This window comes from Ranitomeya imitator, chromosome 10 (genome assembly GCF_032444005.1).
Source record: "Ranitomeya imitator isolate aRanImi1 chromosome 10, aRanImi1.pri, whole genome shotgun sequence".
NCBI lineage: Eukaryota > Metazoa > Chordata > Amphibia > Anura > Dendrobatidae > Ranitomeya > Ranitomeya imitator.
The window spans coordinates 65,374,795-65,390,259 of NC_091291.1; the positions used below are offsets into that span (position 1 = coordinate 65,374,795).

The window sequence follows — 15,465 nt, forward strand, 5'->3', positions numbered from 1 at the left end:
AAATCACACTTAACAGCTGGTAACTGCGGGCATAATAACTGTTTAGTTGTTTTTCTCTTTAGCATGCTGTTGCATAGGTTTTGGCGCAGCTGTCTGAATACACAAGTTGTGTAGGTTTGGCTTCATGTTGGATGATTTTTTAATATAAATTAATTCCTCAGTGAAAGAGCAGTGGAGACTGATCTTAAGCTGGAATGATTATTTAACACATATAGTCTACATGCAAAGTAAAAAAAAAACAACAAATCATAACTAATTCTGTGTCCAAAGTAAGAATTGATCTGCATGAAATTTGCTGAACCCCTTATTATGCTTAGTAGCCTCACTGAAGCAAGTTTTAACAGCTGCTTTCTGTTGCTTATAGGAATGGCTTCTTTCACTCTAGCTGCAGTTGTCGTAAGACTGTGGTCAGACAAGTGTACAACATTTTTTTTCTCAGTTTTACTCACAGAACTCAAGACAAGTTTCATCCATATTATCATCCTTGTTTCCATTTTTATATCTATGTGACTTGCGTTTTGTTCATCAACAGTTTATAAACATACTTGATGAAATACAGTATCTTAGGTTACAATAATGGCAATGTATCTGTAAAAATTGGATGCAATATGGATGGTCCATAATTGGACATTTTTTTTGCACACCCATAGACTTGAATGGGTCATTCTCATCTCAAACATGACAGAGAAAAACTGTCATCTGAACAGCCCTATTGAATTACATTGATCAGTGTGCTGTCCATTTTTTACTCGTCTATATTATGCCCTTGTCAGAACAAGCCCTTATATACACGTTTAGGCCAGTCTCACACGTCCAGATAATTCCGGTACCGGAATTATCCGTGTCCGTGTGCCGGTGCGTTTCTGTGGTACATCAGTGTGGCACACGGGCGGCACACGTGTACCGCCTGTGTGCCCACTGGGTACCACACGCACCGTGCCGGAGACAGCGCTAAAGTTTAGCTCTGTCCCCGGCATGGTGCTGAAGCCCCATTCATATCTTCCCTGCAGCAGCGTTTGCTGTAAGGAAGATATAAATATTAGTGTGTAAAATGCTCATTTACAGTACTGAATATGCGGCTCCGCCCCTTTGGGAGGTGGAGCCGCATATTCATGATTGTAATCGGCGGCCCCACGTGACCGCATACAGGAGAAGCTGCGGCCAGGAGAGGACGCTGCGGCGAGGGATCCGGAAGCTAGTTGAGTATTTTAATCACAGCCGGGGGAGGGGGGGGGGCGCACAGGGGGTGGGAGGGGGTTTGACCTGGATCTGCATTTTACACACTAATATTCATATCTTCTCTACAGCAAACGCTGCTGGAGAGAAAATATGAATCGCGGCTTCAGCACTAGTGGGGGGGACAGCGCTTAATGTGGCGCTGTCTCCTGCACGGCACACGGACTGCACACGGACAACGTCCGTGTGCGGTACGTGTTTTACACGGACCCATTGACTTTAATGGGTCCGTGTAATCCGTGCGCTCCCACGAACACTGACATGTCTCCGTGTTTGGCATACGGAGACACGGTCCGCAAAAAATCAATGACATCTGAAAAGATGCATTGATTTTTATGTGTCTACGTGTGTCAGTGGCTCCGGTACATGAGGAAACTGTCACCTCACGTACCGGAGCCACTGACGTGTGAAACCGGCTTTACCCTGATTCATTTACAGCTGCCGTTTTGCAGTGGCAGGGTTTAGAAGAGTGCTCTATCCCCCATCTTGGTATATGTCACCCCGTTCTGCCACTGTTCCTTAATGTATAAAAAAAATAAACCATTATATTCACCAGGGGCATACAGAGAAGTCTTGGGGCTTCATAGCAGAAGTACAATGCACCCCCCATAGTTATCCGTATCGCATAATGCATCTCCCCATTGTCCTCCATATATTACATTGCACAGTCCATAGTCATCCATGTAGTATAATGCATAGCTCATAGTCATCCATATTTCTGTAATGCCCAGTCCATATCCTTCATATAATATAATGCACCCCCATAGCTCTCTATATAGTATAATGCACCACCCATAGTCCTTCATTTATGACTTCATTTATGACTAGTGTTGAGCATTCCGATACTGCAAATATCGGGTATCGGCCGATACTCACCGTATCAGAATTCCGGTACCGAGTTCCAATATTTTTGCGATATCGGAAATCAGAATCGGAAGTTCCTATATGTTCCTAGTCATTTTCGGCGTGTACGGTGTGTATGGTTCCCAGGGTCTGGAGGAGAGGAGACTCTCCTTCAGAACCTGGGATCCATATTCATGTAAAAAATAAAGAATAAAAATAAAAAATATGGATATACTCACCCCTCCGACGAACCCTGGCAGTCACCGCTGCAAGCGTCGTTTCTAAGAATGCAGTGAGTGAAGGACTTTCAAAGATGTCACGGTCACGTGAGCGGTCAGGTGACTGGTCACCTGACCGCGACGTCATCGAAGGTCCTTCACTCACTGCATTCTTAAGAACGGAGGCAGACGCTCGCAGCGGTGACAGCCAGGGTTCGTCAGAGGGGTGAGTATATCCATATTTTTTTTTTTATTCTTTATTTTTTACATGAATATGGATCCCAGGGCCTGAAGGAGAGTTTACTCTCCTTCAGACCCTGGGAACCATCCAGGATGACTTCCGATATTTGTGTCCCATTGACTTGCATTGGTATCGTGTATCGGTATCGGCGATATCCGATATTTTTTGGATATCGGCCGATCCCATCCGATACCGATACCTTTGAATATCAGAAGGTATCGCTCAACACTGTTTATGACACTGCACAGTCGATAGTCATCCATGTAGTATAATGCATAGCTCATAGTGATCCATATTAGTATAATGCCCAGTCCATATTCTTCATATAATAATAATAATAATTTTATTTATATAGCGCCAACATATTCCACAGCGCTTTACAAATTATAGAGGGGACTTGTACAGACAATAGACATTACAGCATAACAGAAATCACAGTTCAAAATAGATACCAAGAGGAGTGTGGGCCCTGCTCGCAAGCTTACAAACTATGAGGAAAAGGGGAGACACGAGAGGTGGATGGTAACAATTGCTTTAGTTGTTCGGACCAGCCATAGTGTAAGGCTCGGGTGTTCATGTAAAGCAGCATGAACCAGTTAACTGCCTAAGTATGTAACAGTACAGACACAGAGGGCTATTAGCTGCATAAAGTGTATGAGAACATGATGCGAGGAACCTGATTATGTTTTTTTTTATGATAGGCCACACAGGGATCGTTAGGTTAATGTGTTGAGGCGGTAGGCCAATCTGAACAAATGAGTTTTTAGGGCACGCTTAAAACTGTGGTGATTGGGGATTAATCGTATTAACCTAGGTAGTGCATTCCAAAGAATCGGCGCAGCACGTGTAAAGTCTTGGAGACGGGAGTGGGAGGTTCAGATTATTGAGGATGCTAACCTGAGGTCATTAGCGGAGGGCACAGGTGGGATGGTAGATTGACACCAGAAAGGAGATATAGGGTGCTGCTGAGCCATGGAGTGCTTTGTGGATGAGGGTAGTAGTTTTGTACTGGATTCTGGAGTGGATGGGTAGCCAGTGTAATGACTGGCACAAGGTAGAGGCATCGGTGTAACGGTTGGTGAGGAATATGATTCTGGCTGCAGCATTCAGCACCGATTGGAGCGGGGAGAGTTTGGTAGAGGGAGGCCGAGTAGTAGAGAGTTATAGTAGGTAGTGAGGAGGCATTAAATAAATACAGAAAATTAAATAAATTCTGTAAAAAGCAAATCAATGCAGCAAAGATTGAGACAGAGAGACTCATTGCCAGAGAGAGTAAAAATAATCCTAAAATATTCTTTAACTACATAAATAGTAAGAAACTAAAAAATGATAGTGTTGGCCCCTTAAAAATAGTCTGGGTGAGATGGTGGATGAGGATGAGGAAAAAGCCAATATGCTAAATGACTTTTTTTCATCAGTATTTACACAAGAAAATCCCATGGCAGACAAAATGTCTAGTGATAAAAATTCCCAATTAAATGTCACCTGCTTAACCCAGCAGGAAGTGCGGCGGCGTCTAAAAATCACTAAAATTGACAAATCTCCGGGCCCGGATGGGATACACCCTCGAGTACTGCAGGAATTAAGTACAGTCATTGATAGACCATTATTTTTAATCTTTAAAGACTCCATAATAACAGGGTCTGTGCCACAGGACTGGCGTATAGCAAATGTGGTGCCAATATTCAAAAAGGGGACAAAAACTGAACTCGGAAATTATAGGCCAGTAAGCTTAACCTCTACTGTGGGTAAAATACTGGAGGGCATTCTAAGGGATGCTATACTGGAGTATCTGAAGAGGAATAACCTCATGACCCAGTATCAGCACGGGTTTACTAGGGACCGTTCATGTCAGACTAATTTGATCAGTTTCTATGAAGAGGTAAGTTCCAGATTGGACCAAGGGAACCCAGTGGATGTAGTGTATATGGACTTTTCAAAAGCTTTTGATACGGTGCCACACAAAAGGTTGATACATAAAATGAGAATAATGGGGATAGGGGAAAATATGTGCAAGTGGGTTGAGAGCTGGCTCAGGGATAGGAAACAAAGGGTGGTTATTAATGGAGCACACTCGGACTGGGTAGCGGTTAGCAGTGGGGTACCACAGGGGTCAGTATTGGGCCCTCTTCTTTTTAACATATTTATTAATGACCTTGTAGGGGGCATTCAGAGTAGAATTTCAATATTTGCAGATGACACTAAACTCTGCAGGGTAATCAATACAGAGGAGGACAATTTTATATTACAGGATGATTTATGTAAACTAGAAGCTTGGGCTGATAAATGGCAAATGAGCTTTAATGGGGATAAATGTAAGGTCATGCACTTGGGTAGAAGTAATAAGATGTATAATTATGTGCTTAATTCTAAAACTCTGGGCAAAACCGTCAATGAAAAAGACCTGGGTGTATGGGTGGATGACAAACTTAAATTCAGTGGCCAGTGTCAGGCAGCTGCTACAAAGGCAAATAAAATAATGGGATGCATTAAAAGAGGCATAGATGCTCATGAGGAGAACATAATTTTACCTCTATACAAGTCACTAGTTCGACCACACTTAGAATACTGTGCACAGTTCTGGTCTCCGGTGTTTAAGAAAGACATAGCTGAACTGGAGCGGGTGCAGAGAAGAGCGACCAAGGTTATTAGAGGACTGGGGGGTCTGCAATACCAAGATAGGTTATTACACTTGGGGCTATTTAGTTTGGAAAAACGAAGACTAAGGGGTGATCTTATTTTAATGTATAAATATATGAGGGGACAGTACAAAGACCTTTCTGATGATCTTTTTAATCATAGACCTGAAACAGGGACAAGGGGGCATCCTCTGCGGTTGGAGGAAAAAAGGTTTAAGCATAATAACAGACGCGGATTCTTTACTGTAAGAGCAGTGAGACTATGGAACTCTCTGCCGTATGATGTTGTAATGAGTGATTCATTACTTAAATTTAAGAGGGGACTGGATACCTTTCTGGAAAAGTATAATGTTACAGGGTATATACACTAGATTCCTTGATAGGGCGTTGATCCAGGGAACTAGTCTGATTGCCGTATGTGGAGTCGGGAAGGAATTTTTTTCCCCAATGTGGAGCTTACTCTTTGCACATGGGTTTTTTTTGCCTTCCTCTGGATCAACATGTTAGGTTAGGCTATGGGTTGAACTAGATGGACATATAGTCTTCCTTCAACCTTAATAACTATGTAACTATGTAACTATAATAGTCCAGACGAGAATGAATAAGTGAAACAGTAAGAGTTTTTGCAGAGTCAAAAGTAAGAAAAGGGCGAATTCTAGAAATGTTTTTGAGGTGCAGATAAGAAGAGCGAGCCAGTGATCGGATGTGGGGGTGAATGAAAGCTTGGAATCAAGGATGACCCCAAGGCAGCGGGCATGTTGCTTTGGAGTAATGGTGGAACCGCACACGGAGATGGCAATGTCAGCCAAAGGTAGGTTAATAGAGGGAGAAAACACGAGGAGTTCAGTTTTTGACAGGTTCAGTTTCAGATAGAGGGAGGACATGATGTTAGAGACAGCGGTAAGACAATCACTGGTGTTTTCTAAAAAGGTCGGCGTGATAACAGGAGAAGAGGTGTATAATTGGGTGTCGTCAGCATAGAGATGGTACTGGAAACCAAATCTGCTGATTGTTTGTCCAATAGGGGCAGTATACAAAGAGAAGAGGAGGGGGCCTAGGACTGATCCTTGAGGAACCCCAACAGTAAGGGGAAGGTGAGAGGAGGAGGAACCAGCAAAACATACAGTGAAGGATCGGTCAGAGAGATAGGAGGAGAACTAGAAGAGAACGGTGTCCTTGAGGCCGATGGAGCGGAGCATATTGAGGAGCTGATGATCCACAGTATTGAATGCTGTGGAGAGATCCAAGAGAATTAGCATAGAGTAGTGACCATTAGATTTAGCTGTTAGTAGGTCATTAGAGACTTTAGTGAGGGCAGTTTCAGTAGAGTGTAAAGAGCGGAAGCCAGATTGAAGAGGGTCGAGAAGAGAGTTATCTGAGAGATAGCGGGTAAGACGGGAGTGGACCAGGCGTTCGAAGAGTTTAGAGATGAAGGGAAGATTAGAGACAGGTCTATAGTTAGCGGCACAGTTTTGGTCGAGGGATGGTTTTTTAAGTAATGGATGTATGATGGCATGCTTAAATGAGGAGGGAAAAATACCGGAAGTGAGAGAAAGGTTGAATAGTTTTGTTAGGTGAGAGGTGACAGCCGGGGAAAGGGACTGGAGGACATGTGACAGAATGGGGTCACTGGTGCAAGTGGTCGGGCGAGAAGATGCAAGGAGCCTGATTACTTCTTCTTCTGTAACTGGTTCAAATTCATATAATATAATGCGCCCCCCATAGTTCTCCATATAGTATAATGCACCCCTCCATAGTCCTCCATATATTTCACAGCACCGTCCATAGTCATCCATGTAGTATAATGCATAGTCCATAGTCATCCATATTAGTAAAATACACAGCCCATATCCTTCATATAATATAATCAATACTGACAGGGAGCAAAGGAGGTGCTAATGACCTTCATAAAATATACATTTTATTAAAAATATTAAAACAATGCAAAGAGAATAAATATTCAAATACATGCAGAATATCCAAAATAGGGCCACAACTATCCATAAAAAATGTATAAAACACACCATGGATGCACAGGAACAAACATATCAACTGTCATGAAAGGCAATTCAGTACTACAATGGACATAGCGGTCAGATCACATACAGTGATCTGACAATAAGCCAAAATCATAGAACGAGCTCTGAGACGTGGGAACTCTGCAGACCGCAATCCCTAATCCTCTCCAAACAACACTAGAGGCAGCCGTGGATTGCGCCTAACTCTGCCTATGCAACTCGGCACAGCCTGAGAAACTAACTAGCCTGAAGATAGAAAATAAGCCTACCTTGCCTCAGAGAAATACCCCAAAGGAAAAGGCAGCCCCCCACATATAATCACTGTGAGTTAAGATGAAAAGACAAACGTAGAGATGAAATAGATTCAGCAAAGTGAGGCCCGACTTTCTTAACAGATCGAGGATAGAAAAGGTAACTTTGCGGTCTACACAAAACCCTAAAGAACACCACGCAAAGGGGGCAAAAAGACCCTCCGTACCGAACTAACGGCACGGAGGTACACCCTTTGCGTCCCAGAGCTTCCAGCAACAAATTAGACAAGCTGGACAGAAAAAATAGCAAACAAATAGCAAAGAAGAACTTAGCTATGCAGAGCAGCAGGCCACAGGAATGATCCAGGGAAAAGCAAGTCCAACACTGGAACATTGACAGGAAGCCAGGATCAAAGCATTAGGTGGAGTTAAGTAGAGAAGCACCTAACGACCTCACCAGATCACCTGAGGGAGGAAACTCAGAAGCCGCAGTACCACTTCCCTCCACCAACAGAAGCTCACAGAGAGAATCAGCCGAAGTACCACTTGTGACCACAGGAGGGAGCTCTGCCACAGAATTCACAACAATCAACCCGAATCCCTCATTTTTGCTAAGAGAATGGTATGAACAAAAAAAGAAGAGCAATTGTGTGCCGCGATACATTTCAACTGGATGTGCGACTGATGATGCACATCCAGTTGAAGCTCCTGCTGTGTCGGCAGGCTGCTGACCCGCTGAGCTCGGTCCCTGTGGTCATTACGCCCTAAGTTCATTGGCCATATGACACTGAAAGTAATGTACTTCTGCCATTTCAGTTTTACATCAGAATTCTGTTGGAAATTAATGCATTGGGGCAATAGTAGTATGGTAGATGTCATGTTGTTCTTACTGAACAGTGTATTCTAAATGCAATATCAGACCATTGCAGCTTTCCAACAACCAACCCTGAAACACTATTTGATTACTGACATTTTCAATTGCCTTTTTTCAATGCACAAAGATTTTTTTTTAAAGGGACAAATGTAGACAAATTTTACTGGAGCAACAACATATTAAAAAATATCTGCCACAGTAATTTTCACATTGTTTTAGTGCTGCGACATCCCTCATTAGAGTCAAGGGGGAGAATCCTGTGTTAAAGGTGCACTGTGTGTATGAAATTATATATAAATCTAATTGACTGGAAGGTAACATTTGGCTTCTGACTGGAAGGTAACATTTGCCTATGGCTGGAGTCACACTTACAGTATAAAAATTGGACCGATTTTGATGGCCGAGAATCGTACAAATGTTCCCAAACAGTGATCCGTATGTAATCCGTTTTTCAATGCGAGGATGTGATTTCCTCGCATCTAATAACAGTGTGACATCCGTATGGCATCTGTATGCACTGCGATTTTAACATGAGCTTTTAGCTTTTACATACAGAAGTTCTCTCTATGTAAAAGCTCATGTTAAACTGACAATGCATACTGATGCCATACGGATGTGACACTGATGGTCCGTGTGGTGTACAAGTTTTTCTTGCACCCATAGACTTGCATTGGCGAGTCTCGATATACGGTGAAAATCGATTTCATTCGCACGTATAATACGGACGAGAAAAAAAACAAATAATGAGAGCTGCCCCATAGATTAACATTGGTCCAAGTGCTATATGATTTTTTTCTCGCATAGCACTCATCCATATTCTTCACTAGTGTGACTCCGGCCTCCTTCTGAGACATATTGTAAATTTCTAAAAGTAGCAAGAAAACTGCAAACCTGCCGCATTTAAATGCAGGCTTCATGAGAAAATTGAGAGCATTGTTTCTGGACACACTGGGAATGAATAACCTTACAATTTTCATAATCTTGGAATTAAAAAAAACATTAAACTTCATGAATGATTTTGCACCTCTGGGCAGTCTTAGGCTTTGTGCACACGTTGCGGATTTCCTGCAGATCTGCAGCTTTTTTTTCCGTGCAGAAACGCTGCAGTTCCGCAAGTGACTTACAGTACAATGTAAATCAATGGCAAAAAAGAATGCTGTGCTAATGGTGCGGAAAAATCTGCACAGAAAACGCAGCAGATTCAAAAAAGGAGCATGTCAATTCTTTTTGCAGATCTGCTGCGTTTCTGCACCTATTCCATAATAGAAATCTGCAGGGGTGAAAAAACAAAGAAATCCGCACAAAAATCTGCAACTCGTGCACATACCAAGAAAAGGTGCAGATTCTGACCTGCGTTTTCTTCCATGAAATTCAGAAAATTCCACAGTCAGATCTGCAACGTGTGCACATAGCCTAACAAGAAGGGGAATGGCGTGGAAGAGGAGCTAGTAATCCAAAAATGAATGAGAATATGAGACAGCATAAATGCAAAAGTCAGTGATAAACTTTATGAAATGTTCATGGCATTAAAATATTTTAAAAAAACAAAAAAAGGGGGGCGGGAGTTTTTGCGCACAACAAATACAAATTCTCACTATTCCCCTTGGTTAACAGTCACAGTCAATAATCCTTGTATTCTGATACCTATTATAGTTATTTTTCTTTATTGTTAGTTTTGTTTTATTAATTTCCTGGAATCTTGCTAATGAATGAGTGCTGGAGAATCTGACATTCACGTTTTCCACAGCCATAAAAAATAATAATATAGGCCGCTATTAAAGCCTCATTCAGACGTCTGTGAGTAATGTATGTGTTTTATCCATGGTTCTATTATGCACAGAACACATATCCATTATATTCTCAGGAGCTGATCAACTGTCTGAGTTTTTGAGGACCATTTGTGCACAAAAATAAATCATTGATATATTTTCATTTTTTGTTAAGAGTCGCAGATGAAAATTGCCCATACAGTACAAGTGTAAAATCAGTGACAAGCACACATTATCATCCATGGCCAAGCCGTGTGCTGTCAGTTTTCACAATTGTAATGGATACTGTAACTTCTGCAGTACATTTATTTATTTTTACATACAAGAAAATCGGTGATAGTAAAAAAGGAACCTGAGAGGAATGAATAATCCACAACCTTATCCTTTTTTGTCCTCCAGGGAAATCACTGATGTGGAAATTAGGCTTAAAGGAACGGAAGCAGTGAAGCAAGAATGATTTTCTGAGATTTCAAAGATATGAGGGAGAGAAGTGTATGTGAAAATCACTATCAGTCTAAAAAACTGTGATTTTTTGTGAATGAAAGTTAGGATTAAGGCTGGTTTCACATTTGCGTTTAAAAACGCAGCGTTTTTAACGCAAACGCATTTGGCGAAAAAACGCATTTAAACGCGTTTAAATGCTGCGTTTTTTAGACGCATGCGTTTTTGAATGTGTAAAAACAAACACGGCGTTTTGACCCATTTACATGCGTTTTTTCCTGCGTTTGCGTTTTTGAAACGCATGATGAGAAGTGTGTGACAGCTGCCAATCATCAAAATCAACTAGAAAACCCACAATAAACAGAAATAGCTAGGGTTAGGGTTACTAGGGATCCTAACCCTAACCCTAACCCTAACCCTAAGGACCCTAACCCTAACCCTAGGGATCCTAACCCTAACCCTAACCCTAGGGACCCTAACCCTAACCCTAGGGATCCTAACCCTAACCCTAACCCTAGGGACCCTAACTTTAACCCTAACCCTAGGGATCCTAACCCTAACCCTAGGGACCCTAACCCTAACCCTAGGGATCCAAACCTTAACCCTAACCCTAGGAACCCTAACCCTAACGCTAGGGACCCTAACCCTAACCCTAGGGATCCTAACCCTAACCCTAGGGATCCTAACCATAACCCTAGGGATCCTAACCCTAACCCTAGGGATCCTAACCCTAACCCTAACCCTAGGGATCCTAACCCTAACCCTAGGGATCCTAACCCTAACCCTTACCCTCAGGGTTAGGGTTAGGGTTAGGATCCCTTAGGGTTAGGGTTGGGGGGTGGCTTATCAGTGTGTATTCTTGTGTTTTTCTATTAAAACGCATGCGTTTAAAAACGCATGCAAACGCATGTGCCTTAAAATGCATGCGTTTACATAGACATCAATACGTTTTTTTGGCCGCAAAAAAACGCCGCTAGAAATGACTACATGTTGCATTTCTGCAACAAAACGCATGCGTGGAAACGACGCATGCATCGTCAAAACGCGGCAAAATGCACGCAAAAAAACGCATGCGTTTTTAATGTTAAGTATAGGGAAAAAAAGCATGCGTTTTTTGCGCTAAAACGCAGCGGCAAAAAACGCAAGTGTGAAACCAACCTTAGTTCTATGGGGATTTGAGCACAAGTCTTTGAATGTGCAAGCTCTTATTAATATGATGTAGTAAATGTCTCTATGACCTCCTTTTCGGCAGATTACTCACAGTAACCTTATTCACAGCAACCTGTACTTGAAAACACAGTATATATCCTCTTCAGAATCAATTTCTAGTGTTCCCGGAGCCTGGTGCAAGCTTCATTTTATTTGCCATTTGTGCAAAACTAAATGGACATTTCTATCTAAAATCACCGTTATGCTTGGCTATAGTCTTAATGTATTCTTACCTTGTAATGTCTTCACACCCTGTTCCGTCCAGATGTGTCTGGATCCCAGAATTCCAAGTGGCGGGAGTTCACCGACCTCCTTATTGGGACACCCAAGTGATGGGTGTCTCAATATAGAAACTACTGGTGGAACCAGCCTCTTGCGCGGTGCCACCAGCGGAACAACGTCGCACCACACACACACACACACACATTGTATATGCCGTATGCACCACACACACACACACTGTATATGCCATACGCACCACACACACACTCTGTATATGCCATACGCACCACACACACACACACTGTATACATCATACACACCACACACACACTGTATATGCCGTATGCAGCCTCTTGCACGGTACCACCAGTGAAACACCGTCGTGAACACGCCGCTGCCGGGATCAGCCGAATTATTCACTGACCACCGCCATCTTTGTACAGGAGGAGCGCATGCGCAGTTTTAATGTGACCACTACCATCTGTCTGCACAAAGATGGCAGCGGTCTGATTTACTGTGTCTGCACAAATTCCGCGCAGGCGCAGTGAATCATTCAGCTGATCCCAGCGGCAGATGCGCAACGTGTCTATAGGCAGAGGAAGCCGGTCACATTAAAGGGGTTTCCCCACAAACGTTCATTTTAAAAATTTACCACATCTCCTGGGCAGGGGAGGAAGCAAAAGACAATACTGACATTTTGACCACCATATTTTTCGTGACTACTTGTTCTTTATGCATTAGTAATATATTAACATAGTTATTAAGGTTGAAGGAAGACGTTAAGTCCATCTAGTTCAACCCATAGCCTAACCTAACATTCCCTAACATGTTGATCCAGAGGAAGGCAAAAAAACCCATGTGGCAAATAGTAAGCTCCACATACGGCAATCAGACTAGTTCCCTGGATCAACGCCCTATCAAGGAATCTAGTATATATAACCTGTAACATTATACTTTTCAAGAAAGGCATCCAGTCCCCTCTTAAATTTAAGTAATGAATCACTCATTACAACATCATACGGCAGAGAGTTCCATAGTCTCACTGCTCTTACAGTAAAGAACCCGCATCTGTTATTATGCCTAAACCTTCTTTCCTCCAGATGTAGAGGATGCCCCCTTGTCCCTGTCTCAGGTCTATGATTAAAAAGATCATCAGAAAGGTCTTTGTACTGTCCCCTCATATATTTATACATTAAAATAAGATCACCCCTTAGTCTTCGTTTTTCCAAACTAAATAGCCCCAAGTGTAATAACCTATCTTGGCATTGCAGACCACCCAGTGCTCCAATACAGATTTTCTTATCGGATGGCACACACACTTGTAGAGTTTTATAAGTCCATTCACACATACATAAAAATCATAGATCTGAGAATGAGATCCGTGAGGGTCAGAGAGAATGTTCTGATCAGATTTTAAACATAAGAATACGACATGCTCAAGGCGTCTGTAGAAGATCGCAGCACAACACACAAATACAGGACTGTAGCCTTATTATGTAACACACAGTCTTTTAGCATATAGCGTACTCACTTATGTATAGCATAGTCCCTTAATATATAGTGTACTCACTTTTTATGTATAGCACAGTCCCATTGTATATAACGTACTCACTTATTTTGTATAGCAGAGTCCCTTAGTTTATAGTGTACTCATTTATTGTGTATGGCGCCATCCTTAGTTATTTATGGTGCCGTCCCTTATTATATAGCTTCCTCTGCTGTCATGTACAGCACTGTCTCTTACATAGTGTATTCTTGTTATTTTTGTTGCTGACAGCGCCCTCTTTTATTGCATTGTCCTCTCTCTTGTTAGATATAAAATTATTGCTGATGGAGCAGTCAGTGACCAGACGACTAGTCCATCAGCTTCTCCATTAGAAAAGAAGCTTTCCCATGCTCCATCAGCCATCATTACATTATATATCTAACAAGAATGGACGGTATGTAAAGAACAGGGCGCAATATAATCCGATATGTAAGGGACGATGCTGTAAATAACAAAAGAGGAAAGAGGGCACTATGTAATAAAGGAAGGCAATACACATAAAAAAGGAGACTATGTAAGGTACATATTTATTATTATTATTATTATTATTAATTTATATAGCACCATTAATTCCATGGTGCTGTACATGAGAAAGGGGTTACATACAGGGTTATAGATATCAATTACAGTAAGCAGGTTCACAGTGACAGACTGGTACAGAGGGGAGAGGACCCTGTCCTTACGGACTTACATTCTATATATATATATACATATATATATATATATATATATATATATATATATATATATATATATATATATATATATACTGTATATACAATTCAAAAAAAGCAGGCAGCACTCCATATTCCTTTAGTGATATGCAGGATTTATTCAGACCCACAGACAGACATGTGGGTCTGAATAGATCCTGCATATCACTAAAGGAATATGGAGTGCTGCCTGCTTTTTTTGAATTGTACGGACCAGAGACAGCCAGTGGACGGGTTGTCTGGGGCCTTGCACCCGAAGAAAAGTATAGGATTTGTGCTGTTCCGTTTTTATATATATATATATATATATATATATATATATATATATATATATATACATATATATACTGTATATATAGTGGTGCAGTGACCCCTGTGGTAGCTAGGGGGCACTGTGTCTGCTCCTTGGGATGTGCATGGAGGCATATCTATTGTGATAATCATGGTGGAACAGTGACTGGCAGAATTGTGAGTGGCTGATATGTGTCGCAGAGGGAGTTTGCGTGGTAAGTCTGATGCAATGATGTTGTTCTGGGACCTGTATGGTGTAGTTGTAAGGGAGACTTACTAGGCTAGTTGTGTGAGATGGGCAGGACAAACTAGCAACACATCCACACTCACACCCAGGGGAGTGGTTAAGGGTATATAATAGGCTATGGGTTGAACTAGATGGACTTATAGTCTTCCTTCAACCTTAATAACTATGTAACTATGTATAATGTGATCAGGGTGTGGGTCACATGTTCCTGTGTGGTTCCAGTGGAAGGTCCTGGAGAGCCTATGTGTTGGATCTCCTGGGAGTAGGAATCCTGAAGAGCACATGGTGGGGCTTTGGAGCTGGTGGCCTTGGGTGTTTGACAGAGGTCCTGAATAGCACCTGGACAGGTCACATACTTGTGTGTTGGTAGGCCCTGGGAGTAGGACCGGATCCCTGAATAGCACACTTAACAACCTGTGTTGGATTTCCTGGGAGTAGGAGTCCTGAAGAGCACATGGTGGGGCTTTGGACTTGCTAGTGGCCTGGAGTGTTGGACTACGTCCTGGATAGCACCTGGACAGGTCATATGCCTGGGGTATTGGACTGACGTCCTGAATAGCATCTGGACAGGTTATATGCCTGGGGTGTTGGACGAGGTCCTGAATAGCACCTGGACAGGTCACATGTGCGGTTCATGTGAGGAGGAGATGCCAGTGTGTTGGATTTCCTGGGAGTAGGAATCCTAAATAGCACACTGGGCAACCTGC

At 42.2% G+C, this 15,465-nt stretch overlaps 1 protein-coding gene across 1 annotated transcript in view; it reads left to right on the forward strand.

The window, feature by feature from the left end:
* Window positions 1–15,465, forward strand: part of LOC138652296 (myocardin-like) — a 187,311-nt gene that overhangs the window by 797 nt on the left and 171,049 nt on the right. The window lies entirely within an intron of this gene.